Below are 14,393 nucleotides of genomic sequence, written 5' to 3'. Positions count from 1 at the left end.
GTTGTTTTTTTGAGACGCGGTCCGGCTATTGACGCTTACACAAGCAAGGTGGCTAGTGATATGTGCTCCGTAGGCCCACCATGATGTATGCGTTTTATCCATGCCATTCATCTATTTTTTTTGTGGTCATTTTAAGACTGGTAGCGACTCAACCTTCACCATCAAAAACCTCCTAATGCTATAATGTTTATTTGACATCCATTTCCTTAATTTGGCCACAAAGACACGAATGAAAAGAAATAACAAATATCAGCTTCGTTCAAAACTTTCATGGCCTCAAAAGTATTTAATAGTGGGAATTTAATCAATACGATTTTATATGATATTGTCCCACTTGATATTTAGATCTATCTCATTTTTTGGGTTCATAGCTCGTGATATTAAAACATGAATACTTAAATCGCCTACAAAAACATGAATACTTTTATAGCCCCAAAAGTCCCGTGGACCTAGACGAAGGAGAACATGAATACCATCTCGATCCACACTTCTGTATCCCTAGAAAGTTTTCAACGATAAATTATTCGATTTTCACTACTTTTCTATATTGTGTTTCAATAAAGCTTTGAATCTCTCTTATTGGACTCATGCCTGAAATTATCTCACAAAGTGAATGAATGGTGTGGATATAACACATAAATCATGGTGGGCCCCACAGAACTTGATGATGTCACACAATCCGCTTCCTCTGATGGAAAGCTAAGCTGGAGGCCTTCCATCTGGGCCTTAGTGTAAATAGTGTTACAAATGGACCTAGCTGTTGAAGTCCAAATGGGGGCTGGCAATTAGGACAGGTAGGATAGGTCCAGTCCGAGCCCGGATGCCTGACATAGCAAGTCCAATCCCAGGCATGACCCAATCAAAGCTGGCTCAGCCCGAAATTTGATAAAATGCCTCTCCTTTGGGACTTCTCTAATCTATTCATTTATCAAATCAACTGCACATGTGTAAAGATAGCTGTCCAAAAACCAAAATGGCATATTTATAAGGTCAAGTGCAAATGCGGTTGGGTCAGTTGGGCTAAAATGACCCGAGGCTAAGCCCCAACCCAAAAATAGATCTAGCCATGCATGCAAAGCCCAAGCTTAACCCATGGGCAAAACTAAAAGGTCCATGCCCAGCCTAAAGCTGGGTTGGGCTCACCAAGTTGGGTGGGTTACCCAGCCTGATCCCACCCGCACGCGGAGAACTCACTCATACTTTATGGGTTGGATTCATGGACTGGACCTGGGTCTATTTTCAAGCCGAGTAAGCTTACCCCAATAGGATAGCCTTGGCCCAGCTTTACTATGCTAAGACCAAGATCAAATTGAGCTAGATGGGCCCAATGTTTGCTAGTTGGACCCGCCTAGACACTGTACAGGTTTTGTTCGGAACATCCAAGACCTCAGATGGAGCTGAGCGCCACTTGGCTCCGACCCGCCAGTGATGGGTAGATGTTCGACACACATCATGGTGGGGCCCACACAGCTCGACCTCATGGGAAGTTCCCATGAGCTCGACTGCATAGAACCTTTTCCCATATAGGTCGAGCTGTGTGGGCCCCACCATGATGTATGCAGAACATCTACCCCATCAGTCAGATAGACCATTCCATGGTAGGCCTAAGGCTTCAATCCGTGACTTGTGTGGGCCACACCACATACAAAAGTTGAGAGGGGTTATCCTCCATTAAAACATTCATAATTGTTTTTTGGGCCCATCGAGATGTGGTTCACAAATCCAGCCCATCCATTATGTGTGTCCCACTTGGATGAGGGGTCAAACCAAGTTTCAGGCACATCCAAATTTCAGGTGAGCCCCACCAAGTGCTTTTATATGTTTTAGGCATGTCTTTGCATAATTTTAGATGGTATGGCCCACCTGAGTTCCGTATGCGGCTGATTTTTGGGATATCCCATAATTTAAAGGGGACCCATCAAATGCATAGTGTTGATGTTCATCATATATCATGGTGGGGCCCACGCAGCTCAACCTTATGGCAAGTTCCCAGGAGCTCGAAGCATAGAAGCTTTTCCACACACACACATATACATATCCCATAATTTAAAGGGGACCCATCAAATGCATAGTGTTGATGTTCAACATATATCATGGTGGGGCCCACGCAGCTCAACCTCATGGGAAGTTCCCGGGAGCTCGAAGCATAGAAGCTTTTCCATATATATATATGGAAAAGGTACTATGCGCTCGAGTTGATGGGAACGTCCCATGAGGTCGAGCTGTGTGGGCCCCACCGTGATGCGTTTCGAACATCTACAGATGCACCATTCCATCGTGGGCCTAGGTCTCAAAAATCAAGTCAATCCATGACTTGTGTGGGCCACACCACGTACAAAAGTTGAGAGGGGCCGTGCACCATTAAAACATTCATAATCATTTTTTGGGCCCACCAAGATGTGGTTTGCAAATCCAGCCCATCCATTATGTGTGTCCCACTTGGATGAGGGTTCAGACCAAGTTTCAGACACATACAAATTTCAGGTGAGCCCCACCAAGTGCTTTTATATGTTTTTGGCATGTCTTCACATGATTTTAGATGGTATGGCCCACCTGAGTTCCATATACGGCTGATTTTTGGATATCCCATAATTTAAAGGGGACCCATCAAATGCACGGTGTTGATGGTCAACACGCATCACGGTGGGGCCCACACAACTCGACCTCATGGGACGTTATCATGAGGTCGAGCGCATAGTACCTTTTCCCTATATATATATATATATATATATAGAGAGAGAGAGAGAGAGAGAGAGAGAGAGAGAGAGAGAGTCATGCTCACCTGCACCCACGCATGTGTGCACCTTTGCACATGTGTCATGGGTGTCTAATCCAACAGTCCATATGATGTGGAATCCCATGAAACACCAAGGGGCAAAATTTCACCCTGATCTAAAATTCTAGTGGGCCATAGAAAAGAGAAATGCAAATCAAGGGAGGAAACGGTTTTCATTTTTCATGGCCGACCAAAGTTTTGAATCAAAGTAAAATTTAGGCCTAAAAGGTTTCATGAGGTGCTGCTTCAGGTAGACCATTCAGATTTTGGAGTCACATCACCTTTGATGAGTTCTCAAAAAAGTTGGCACCAATTCCATGTGAATTGATGCTTAGTTGGGGAAATGGTACTATAAGGTCGAGCGCATGCAACCTTAACATAACGTCAAGCGCATGTAACCTTAACATAATGTCGAGTCGTGTCTTATTGTGAGCCGTTGGATGATAAATATTTAAAATACGCGATGTGACGGGAAGATGCGACGACCTCTCGGAAGCTTAATGTGATAGGAAACTAGTTAGGGCCCACCATCATGTTGTGAGAAATTCACACCGTCCATCTGTTTTTTCATGTCACATTAGGATATGAGACAAAAAGTGGGGCAGATCTGAAAATAACGTGGGTTCACGGCAGGAAATAGTGAGGAATGGATGTTTGCTGGTGAACATTGGTGGGGGGTTACAGAAGTTTTGGATTGGGCTAATATTTTTATATTTTCAGTTAATCCTAGTAAGAATGATCCTGTGAACAATATAGATGGCATATAAGAATAATGGTAGACATTAGGAAGGTTTCAAGTTTCAACAATAGGTATTTAATACTCACATTTTCTTGTTGTGTGGCTCAGTTTTTTTTTTTTTTCTTCTTGTTAGTATACCCACTGTTAGTTCACACTTCACTGCTAGCCACCCCCTCTAGGGAATCGATACTAAGACCAGTTGAATTATAGATATACCTCATTATTTTTCCCATGTCCTAACATGACAAAAAAAAAAATGAACGAGCATGGTGGATTTCTCATAAACATTATAATGGGCCCACCTACCTATCTGTGTAGATAAAAATTCTTTCCCATGCAATCCAAACAATAGGCTGTATGTGTGGGGAGTGTATTAGGTGCGGCTTAGGCTTGACCCAAGATGGTGCGGCCTTTATTGTAGGCCCACATTGACGTATGAATTTTATATCCACTCCACCCATATGTCTTTGTAGATCATTCTAAGATATGATTCAGAACCTGAAGTAGATCTAAATCTCTGGTGAACCAAATCATAGTAAAAGGTTGTGATTAATAATTAATGGGCCACACTATATTTTAGATGAAGCTGATATATACTTCATCCAGGTTTATGAAACCTCAAGTGGACCACGGCACACAAAGCAGTGAGCATCATTGTCCCCACTGCTTTATGTGCCATGGTCCACTTGAGGTTTGGATCTGCCTCAGTTTTATGGTCGAGTCCTAAAATAATATTTGAAAATAGATAGTCGGTGTGGATATAACACATATACCATGGAGGACTATATAATTAGTGATGGCAACGCACCCCTAGATTGTATAAGACTGATGTATTCGCTTTTACCTTTTTTTTGGGATGGAAACTCCGCTCTATATTTTGAAAATTTATCATATGCTTATCTAATGGTTCAGACTAAGACACGACTCGACCTTATATTAATGGTTATATGGGCTCGACCGTAAACGTATATACAACAAAATGAAGAATTCAAATCTTGATGATGTATTTCTATGTGTGAAAATGTGTGTGAAAATGAAGAATTCAAATCTTGATGATGTATTTCTAAGTGTGATGTATTTCTTCGTCGTCAAGAGGCCTGTTGGAGCCTGGCAACCCCTGCGGTCTTCCCCTCCCCCTTCTGCCAGGTTTTCAGGTGCTTCTTTCTTCTCTAGCTGCAGCTGCAGCTGCAGCAAGTGGATGGAGATTTGTTACAGGAAGTTTTGGTCTTCTGGATGGCTACTTCAGCGGCTGGCCCCCTCGAAACAGATTGTTTATATATATATTAGCTGATTGTGGCTGCTGGATTTTTCGTCTATTTTAGGAGCTAGTGGAGGGAGTATCCTCAGTAGTCTTCATTGCAGGTTGTTGCTGCAGCCTGCTCTCTGAATGGTGGAAGGATTTCTGCGGCAGGGTCTGGGAGAGTTGATCGATTTGCTGCTGTGTTTGCTTTCCCTTTGCAAGGGTCCTCTTTAGAGTTTGATTCATGCCTGCTGGCCTAGCGTGGGGTCTTCTTCTGAAGTACTTGATGCTTGCGGATTGTATTGGATGAGAAAGGGACGCAGTGGTTTGGTAGTTCTTCTTTCCAGCTTGCTTCTCAATCTATGGGAGTAGGGATTGCTTTTATCATCAGAAAGAAAAGAAAAAATAAAATGTTAAGGACTTTTGTGCAGAGTGGGCGTCTGGTCCTGGTTTCTATATTGCTGCAAATGGATTGCTTTTAGTCTTTTTGCTGCTGCTGGTTGTAGCTTGGAATGATTAAGCTGGTAGTATGGTGATATGGTAGTATGAATGCTTAGATTTGTTATGGATGGTTGGCTGCAGGGAAGTCATGCAGTTGGCTGGGAGTGGTCGCATGATTTTTTGCTTTGTAGTTTTTCAGCTGGCTGGTCTAAGCAGGTATGGGCGATCTAGGTGGTGTTTTTTGCCTTTGTTGAGGCTTGAGGGGCATGTGGTTCTCTGTTATGGATGTTGATTTCTCTGTTGGGTATTGAAGATGAAGAAGGCTTGTCTGGCGTTGCAGTAGAGGCTTCAGCCGTGGTATGGTTTATGGAGGCTGTCCAACGATGCTAGTGTAGTTTGCTTGCTGCTTTGGTAATGTAGGTGGCGGCTTTGTGGGCTGGTTGTGTGTAGAGTATGGCGCCTTTGTTTTTTATTGTCTTTATTTTAGCATTGTTCTGAGCCAGTATAGGATATGCGAGGCCTGTCTCTTTTCGTGGGACTGGTAAATGTTTGTATAACCAATTTCTTTATCAACAAAGTTACAAGTAGTGTGCTCTCACCTTTTTGAAAAAAAAAAGAAGAAGAATGATTATGGCATGAAGTCTTTATCGGTATTAGCTTAGATGAGTTGATATGTTAGGGAATGTACCAGCAATGGTAGCAGTAGCTACGGTCCTGCAATTTCTTCAAAAGCAAAGGCTATTGTACCAATGGCTACGATATTGCTACGAATTAAAACTGTAGTAATAGCTACGGCTTTTATTCGTAACTGTTGAACCATTTTAGGTATGGATTCCAATTTTCCTTAGTCATGTATTTCAATTCCTTTCTCATGATTAATACCAGGTAACGTCAGTATAATTTTGAAATCATGGCTTTTATTAAACTGAACCTTCAAATTCCAGTTCAATTATGCATCCAAATCCTTCTTTTTTTTTTCTTTTTTTTTGTTATGTCTTTTGGCTTTTCCCTTTTCCTTTCTGTTTGGCAGTGGGGGCAAAGTCTAGGGAAGACAAATTGTCCACATTTTAAGAAACTTTCACCCTAGTATGTAGCTACATTAGTCTGTCTCATTACTTGAAGTAATGGCCTTAAAAAGGGAGTTAAAAATCTATCAGAATGGTTAAATATGCTTTTATTACTGTAAATACTATTATCATTTAAATGTAAATACTATATCATTTAAATCTATTTTTTTACCATGAAGCTCCTGAGATTGGAAAACATGTGAATCAATCCAAACTGACAGGCTAATAGTGGATGGACCAATGCCCAACATTTACATCAGTTAAAAGGATAGGATAATGGTGATGAAGCTGAACTAGGTGCGCCCCCAGATTGAATGTTCCAGATCCATCACACCATTCATCAACGGTTTTGCAGGGTGGTAACATTTTAAGAATGTACCAGGCATCCACGAACTTGGGAACTAAAAAGTTAAGCAAAATAGAAAGTTGGCCTGAGACCATGATTGCACAACACCTGTAGTGACCAGGATCGGGTTTGCCTATTAGAGATTAACTCATTCCAATCACAAAAATATTTTGATCTTCTGCATTGTAGAATAGATGCAAAGATCATACCATTGAATTTATCACACCACTTTAAATTTTATTAATTGAAAAATATATATCTGAGAAGGGCTTAAATAAAAAAAAATCCAGCCTCACCTATCAAATATGACAATTGAGTTACAACACTGGCACAAGAGACCAACAACAAGTAACATAACAAAATTAGAAGCCCATTACATCTCATGCACCACAAACCCATCCTACATTCAGAGTGTGCCTCAATTCAAGAAACCCTCGTGCGGCCGATGTCGAAAGATCGCAAGCTCTGAGCTCCAAAATTCTCAGCCGCCCGAACGGCAGCAATGAGATCGGTGTGGGGTCCCGGGCTGGTTGTGGGAGGACCAACACAACCTTCAGCCCACGGAGAGAGAGATAGAGAGAGAGAGAGGTTGGTGGGGACGGATGTGTCTGGAGAGAGAGAGAGGGAGAGACAGAGGTAGGTGAGGGCGGGCGTGGCTTGAGAGAGAGACGTAGGAGAGAGAGATGCGTGTCATATGAACTTTCCATGAGGTCGAGCAGTGTGGGCCCCACCGTGATGCGTGTCGAACATCAACACCGTGCGTCAGATGCAAAATTCCATGTTGGGCCAAGGGATTAAAAAGTGAGTCAATCGATGACTTTTGTGGGCCACACCACTTGCAAACGTTGAGAGGGGTTACTCTCCCATTAAAATATTCATAATCATTTTTTGGACCCACCGAGGTTTGGTTCACAAATCCAGCCCATCCATTATGTGTCTCCCACTTGGATGAGGGGTCAGACCAATTTTCAGATGCATCAAAACTTTATGTCAGTCCCACCAATTTCTTTTATATTTTTTAGGCATGTCTTCACATGATTTTAGATGGTATGGCCTACCTGAGTTCAGTATACGGATGATTTTTAGGATATCCCATCTGTTAAAGGGGACCCATCAAATGCACGGTGTTGATGTTCGACATGCATGACGATGGGGCCCACACAACTTGAGCTCATGGGAAGCTCCTGTGAGCTCGACCACATAGAACCATTTCCATATATATATATATAATACACACATGAGCTGGGTTTTAGATCGAGTTGAGTCAGTCCTGAGTTGGATTTTGGGTTGAATGGAGTCGAGTTACGAGTTTGGATCGGAAGTCTACTCGGTTCGGATTGACTAACCCACTTGGTTCAGATCAAGTCGGGTCTAAACGAGTCGGACCCATGCCCAGCTCTAATTAGACAGCACACACATTCTGCTTTGATACATACATAGTTACTGTTAACATGATCTCTTTATTTATTGGAGAACAAGACCTCTATAATACAAGAACTCATCGGATTTCTCAGTTCCATTGAGCAATCCAAACAACAGCCTTATGTAATTGAGATTTGTTGTAGAGAAAGGGATTTCGGGAAAATGGTGTGTTAACGAGAGAATGGCCTCCCTGACATCTTTTATTAGTTTTTGAATATATAAAAGATACGATGATGTCCCGAGGGAGCAAAATAAATAATCCATCTAACAAGATTAATTAAATTTCAAATAACATTCCAATATTGACTCCTCTAAATCAAGGACCCCACTAGATGAGCATATCCCAACTGCCAAATTGGTGGACATATAAAAATAAAACTGTCAGCAATCCAAATTCAATAGCAGAAATCAGAAAATTAGCATCGTTTAAAACAATGTGATTTTTAGGCAATTCGCTACGCCAAAATCGTCAATTTGCGACGAACCAAATCCGTCGTAAAACCAAATAAACGACGGATTTGGACCGTCGCTGGGTCCGTCGCTGTTTACTGGGTCCTCTTTTTTTTCGACGGATAAAATCCATGGTTAAATATATAATGTTAGAATGAGAATTTGCTTGTGTAGATTGGTGGGCCCCACGGTGAATGTGACGAAGGGATGAATGTGATGAAGTCGATCACCGTCTTCCTCAAGGATAACTATTCCGAATCCACGAGAAAAAGAAATAGAAATAATTTTAAGATATATGAAAGAAACTTCTTGAATGATTGATTGATGAAATAAACGAGTCTACAATCCTTTAAATAGGGATACCAAGACTAGAAGAAGTTTAAGAATTAAACTATAACTAAAGCTCTCTAAAATTTGTTAACTTACTATAAATAGTAAATTTTCTATTTATATTAAATGTCTTATGTTGCTTAACCACGTTATTCTCCTAATTATTCTAAACACTTTTTATGTTGGGCACAACTACAATTAAAAATGGAATTCGGCCGTCGATATGATGGAATCTCGCAAATTCGGCCTGGGCAACCCAGCATAGCCGGGTCGGTTGGCTAAAGTAGCCCGTCCTACCCCAAAATCACATATGGTACATCGAGTAACTCATTCCGGTTTGCGAGATATACCTGTTTTAAGGTTCTGACGGTCTTGACGACTTCTGCCTCTGATCAGGCCTTCTCTGATCCATCTTGGACATTAAACTATCCGCGACCTCCGCTACATTAGAATGGGGGATACCCAAAATTCTTTGCCAGTGGATGTCCTCACTGTTCTTTACGTTGCGGACTGTTGGCTGTATGTTTTTTTTTTTTGGATGACTGATTTCATCCGATGAGGGAGATATTAGGCCCTGGTCCATCCTCCTTTCTGAGTATGCTAGCTATTGTTTAGTGCTGAAGGTGTGTTTGGATGTTCAATGAACTGAACTACAATTCATTTGTCATCATTTTAATTCCTAGTGACAACCAAACCCCTAATTGCATGTAGGACTGAGACATTAGTAATCCCAATTCAGGTTGCTACTCTGTCATTATGAATGGAGTGAGGCAAGCCCACTGTGCTCATTTACTCATTAATAAATGCTGTTCTCGCTATTCAATTCGATTGAACATGCAAAAAAATCTTAATAATCTCCTCTAGGAAATGAAGAATCTTATCGAAGCCGCCTATCTGCAGTCACTTGAGCAAAACGCTGCCTACGTATGTGTGTGGGCACACATTATGAGCAGAGCAGCATGATTTGTAGGTCAGCAGACATTAACAGTGGAACCCACATATGGACATCCCAATTCTTGATTATTGCACCATGTAGGTGCATTTGGAGGATTATTGGTTTGGAAACAGCCTGTCTGCAAGTACTTCCTCTCTTTTCATCTCTGTTTCTGAACTTTCAGAAGTATGCTAAGAAAGTAGACTTTGGCAAGCACTGTTTAGGTCATTCCTTGTGTTGTCTGATGAACATACTTGGAAGACCATCTCTTCATCTGCAAAGTAATTGATTTCCAGTCTTCTGACCGTCGATCCTCACAGAAGACCCACTGCACAAGAGGTATTATAAGCTCAAATCTACTTATGCTCAAATCTAAAAACACATCGATCATACATGTTGGCCATCTCTAGGTATTATAAGCTGCTGGTAATGTGGGCCCAGACAGATATTAGGATCAATCAATGGGGATGATTTTTTCCAGTGCCTCTGACCCACCATGGAGCCCCCACATGAGAACAAATATGTTCACCAAAAGGTGGCCCACATATAATGTTGATTGGGATGAGCAAATGCTGGTTCAAACATTTGTGTATTTCCTGTTTAAGTATCGGCATTCTCATGAATTTCTCATCCAAAACTAGATAAAGTCATTGAAAAACTCACTGAGTTAACTTGATCAAGACCTGGGTTGAGTTAGGGGAGGTAAATTAAATTTTCTTTCCAGGAAAAAAAAAACCCAGAAAATCTCAATTGAGTACTCAGCAACCCAAAAAACCAGAGTAAATGACAAGCCTTTGAAATTAAAAAAGGCAACCAAGTAGAGTTTCGAGTCAACTAGTACACAAGCCTTCTCCAATTCTAAGCTGAATTCTGAGTTTTCAAACCTTATTCCCACACATTATATAATATACAGTGTTATTAATTATTATACTATAAAATTTGTCCTGTAAACAGCTTCTACTGCATCCATGGGTGATCGGTGACTCGGCAAAGGAGGACCTAATAGACTCAGAGGTTGTTCCACGGCTGCAAAGTTTCAATGCACGACGCAAATTCCGTGCTGCGGCAATAGCGAGCGTGTCGAGTAGCACGGTTTTCTTTGTTAGACAGGCCACATGCCTTGTATAGCCGATTCTATAGATAGACGATGTATCACCACTCAACTCCTGAAATTTCTAACATCAGCCCTAGATTGCTACACGCTTTTGCTGATCGGTGTGCAAAACAGATAGATGGACTTGATCACCACATGCATGTTATGTACCAGAGTAGGGGGCTTGTAAGTTACTACCCTTCATAAAGATGCATCGGGTAAATCGTATGGCCGTGTTTGTTTGACACCTAAAAATGAGTTATCTCATTTCTGTTAACAGTAATTATGTATTAGAGATATTGATATCTAATGCATAGTTACTATTAACATGAAGTAATTATGTATCAGAGAACAAGATCTCTAAATTCTAATGCATAATTACTGATAATTAAAATGAAATGAACTAATTTTTAGTCGTCTACCAAATAAGGCCCCAGGTTCTACAAACACATGCCTGTAAATGGAACAAATGTTCTGTTTGGGTATGATTAATCTGGGAAAAGGTTTCATAAAAATAAAAAAATAAAATGATCAATGCGTGTGATTAATCTGGGAAAAAGTTATTTGTAATATATAAGTCTGATGTGGAGGGAATGGGCCCACCAAAATTGGCATTGAGACTTAACCTGGGATCCGCTAAATTCTTGAGACCTGTAATCTGGCATTGGCCCACTAAACTTGTTATTCTTGTTGGAGCTATTTGGCAACGGCAAATTTCAAAGTACAAGTATGAAAAAAAATGTTAAACAGAGAGATCCACAATAAATAAATAAATAAAAGTAAATACAATTGCCAATCAATTACTTAACATAAACATAGCTCATGAAACTCATATGATTACTTGTAACAACCATAACAGTCTCTTACATATATTTTTTACATGCGTTCTAAAATAAATACAATCTCTCTTTCTTCCTCTGCTTAAACATCCATTTATACTTTACCCTTCTAAACTCAACACAAGGATAGAATTACAAACAGCTAGTAAAGTGACCATTGCATCCTGAAACCTACTCGTGAAGCATAACAGCTGATAAACTTGCTAGCAACGAAGAACATCCATGCTCGATCTGAAGAATCCCTTTTGAACATGGGATTGCCCGACATTGACATAGAATTTGAGAGGCCTATTGCTTCATTTTCGATTTGGAGCCTGCCATTATGTCAGAGGGTCTACTGCTTGATTGGGCCTGCATGGCTCATGGGTGGATCATCTGGTATGTCAATCTTATAAGCCTATGGCCACAGGGAACTGTATAAATATCACATCAATTGGACAATCCTATCCATCTGAGTAAGAGCCTTCAAGCAAATGAGTGATGACAAAAATCAGCCATTTTTGTACAAACTGATAAATATCCCTTTTAACAGAGAAAATTGGGCAGCTAGGATTCTCCTATCCACATGTTTTTTGTACAATCACCCCCAAAAAGTTGGTGTGTGTGGATGCTGGTCTTCATAATCTGACTATGCAACTGAAATCAGGTAGCACAGATTCTCCATCTTCTGTACAATCACCCAGAATGGTAGGGGCAAGCAGATGGGTGGTGGTCTTGATCATTTGTCCATGCAGTCTTGTGGGCCACATCCATGAATGGACTAAGCCACAGAGCCTCAATTGCAAAGTTGACAACCTTTTCTCTTGCATCCCCCTTTCCCTCAAATACTTGAACATGGAAGGGATGAAAGGTACCAGGTCTGGCTTCTCTAATCCAAGCAGTTGTATTGGATGGAACTTTTGTCCAATCCGTTCATAGAATGGTATTTGTTGGAAGGTGCAAAATTGTAGCCAGGTTATCGATGGGAAGATTGGAGATCAAGATTCGACCTGTATCTGAAACTTCAAGTATGCGGCATCTCTGCAACATAACAGTAACTTTGGATTAAATATTTTACCCCAAACCATGAATGAATTAATCATTATTCATGTAAATTAAGAAAACCATGCATGTACCATTGAGCCATCGAAAAGTTGAGATCTTCACTAGCTCCCATATATTGCCATGATTAGTTAACTGCCAACAGTGATGTCTCTGTAGATGTTGCTAAACATTTCAGAACTATTTCTACTAATATTACCGTTTGAGGTACTTTAAAATGAAAACCAATAGATCCAGTAGCCTTGATGGGAAGGAATGATGCATAGCTTTGTATAAATAGTGTTCTCCATTTTGAATATGGAGAATCTAATACGAGGAGATGCAAAGGCTCACAAATATATTATCATCATAATCTTTTTAGCCTTTGTTCCAGTGTGAGCTATAGCATACAAATCTTGAAAACAAAGAAAGCAGAATTACCTAGTGTTCTCGATGTGAATGAAGAGATTTCATCAGAGATTCATCCATTACTCTGAATTGGGCTGCACTATTGACATTTCCTGAGACGGTTCAACAGCTGCCAAATAAATAAATAAATAAATAAAATAAAAATGTAATGCTCTGCAAAGTTCCATTATTCTGTTCTCATGCAAAGTCGACAAGGGATGGTCAGTAAAAAACACTTCATGCTCACACAAACATGTAGGCTACAAGTGTTTGGTTGTATGCATGAAATATAAACACAAACAATGCGACAACTTGAAAGTCCAAGAAACTATAGCTATATACAAAACTCCACCTCAATCTATACTTCTCATCTGTGACCATTTCTTGCAAAAGCTGTAACCGATTTCGCAAATCCTGCACATCAATAATGCTATAACTGTTAACTGAGCTTCTAGAGAATGTTATGTTTACAATACATCGGTAGATACATTCTTATCAACACACCCCAGTTCTTTGGCTGTTGTGTAGATATTACATTAATAAAGTAAACATAGGACTGAAAATATTAGTAAGTGGATAGAAATTTTACATTTGAAGAAGTTAGTCCCTGTGGATACATTTCTACAGAGGACAAATATAGTTTGATCAGTCCACTAATATGGTGAAGTAGTGGTCCACTCATGTACCATTGGTTATCATCATATCGATCTTTTAAGCATCCATTTTCTCAACAGAAGTGTGGCTCACCTAATGAATGGACAAAACTGCATCCATTTTCTCAATAGAAGTGTGGCTCACTTGATGAATGGACAAAACTGATAGTAGGTGAAGACACATTCATCATGACACCAGTGTGTTCAAGGGCTTGGATCACCAACATGTGTTTCAAGTCTTACATTAATGTTGTGATCCTGCCTTCTGAATGATTTCTGCAGAATTGCCAATTAAGAGATCCACACAACCACGACATTAGGCAAGGAATCATGAGAGAATATAAGAAGCAACAGGACTATATAAAACACACCAACACATGTATATTCCTGATGGTCAACAAAGCACAATCTAGATCTTATTTTCAGAATTTCGTCATTCCTGTTGCAAGTAAGTGAAAAAATTTCAATATTCATGAATGCGTTTCATTGGACAAATAAATGATAAGCGATTATGTTGCTTGTTGCAAATAAGATAAACATGTCACCTTTTTGTACTTTCTCAGGTACTTAATCCCTGAATATCTTTTAAGGACTACTCAAATCACTGAAAGAAGACATGCCTAAAAGAGTAAAAG

At 40.2% G+C, this 14,393-nt stretch overlaps 1 protein-coding gene across 5 annotated transcripts in view; it reads right to left on the bottom strand.

The window, feature by feature from the left end:
- Window positions 1–11,710: 11,710 nt before the first annotated feature.
- Window positions 11,711–14,393, bottom strand: part of LOC131226643 (putative disease resistance protein RGA4) — an 86,922-nt gene continuing 84,239 nt past the window's right edge. For 3 of the 5 annotated variants that reach the window (XM_058222234.1, XM_058222233.1, XM_058222238.1), the window contains 6 exons: window positions 14,304–14,378; window positions 14,130–14,197; window positions 13,458–13,519; window positions 13,139–13,235; window positions 12,793–12,871; window positions 11,711–12,697 (listed from right to left, as the gene is read on the bottom strand). The gene's annotated coding sequence lies outside the window, so the exon portion shown is untranslated. The remainder of the gene's footprint in view (window positions 12,698–12,792; window positions 12,872–13,138; window positions 13,236–13,457; window positions 13,520–14,129; window positions 14,198–14,303; window positions 14,379–14,393) is intronic. The other 2 variants (XM_058222235.1, XR_009161953.1) reach the window with 2 other exon arrangements.

This window comes from Magnolia sinica, chromosome 15, assembly GCF_029962835.1.
Source record: "Magnolia sinica isolate HGM2019 chromosome 15, MsV1, whole genome shotgun sequence".
NCBI lineage: Eukaryota > Viridiplantae > Streptophyta > Magnoliopsida > Magnoliales > Magnoliaceae > Magnolia > Magnolia sinica.
Note: the sequence above shows the minus strand (reverse complement) of the source record. Positions and strands in the feature narration are given on the sequence as shown.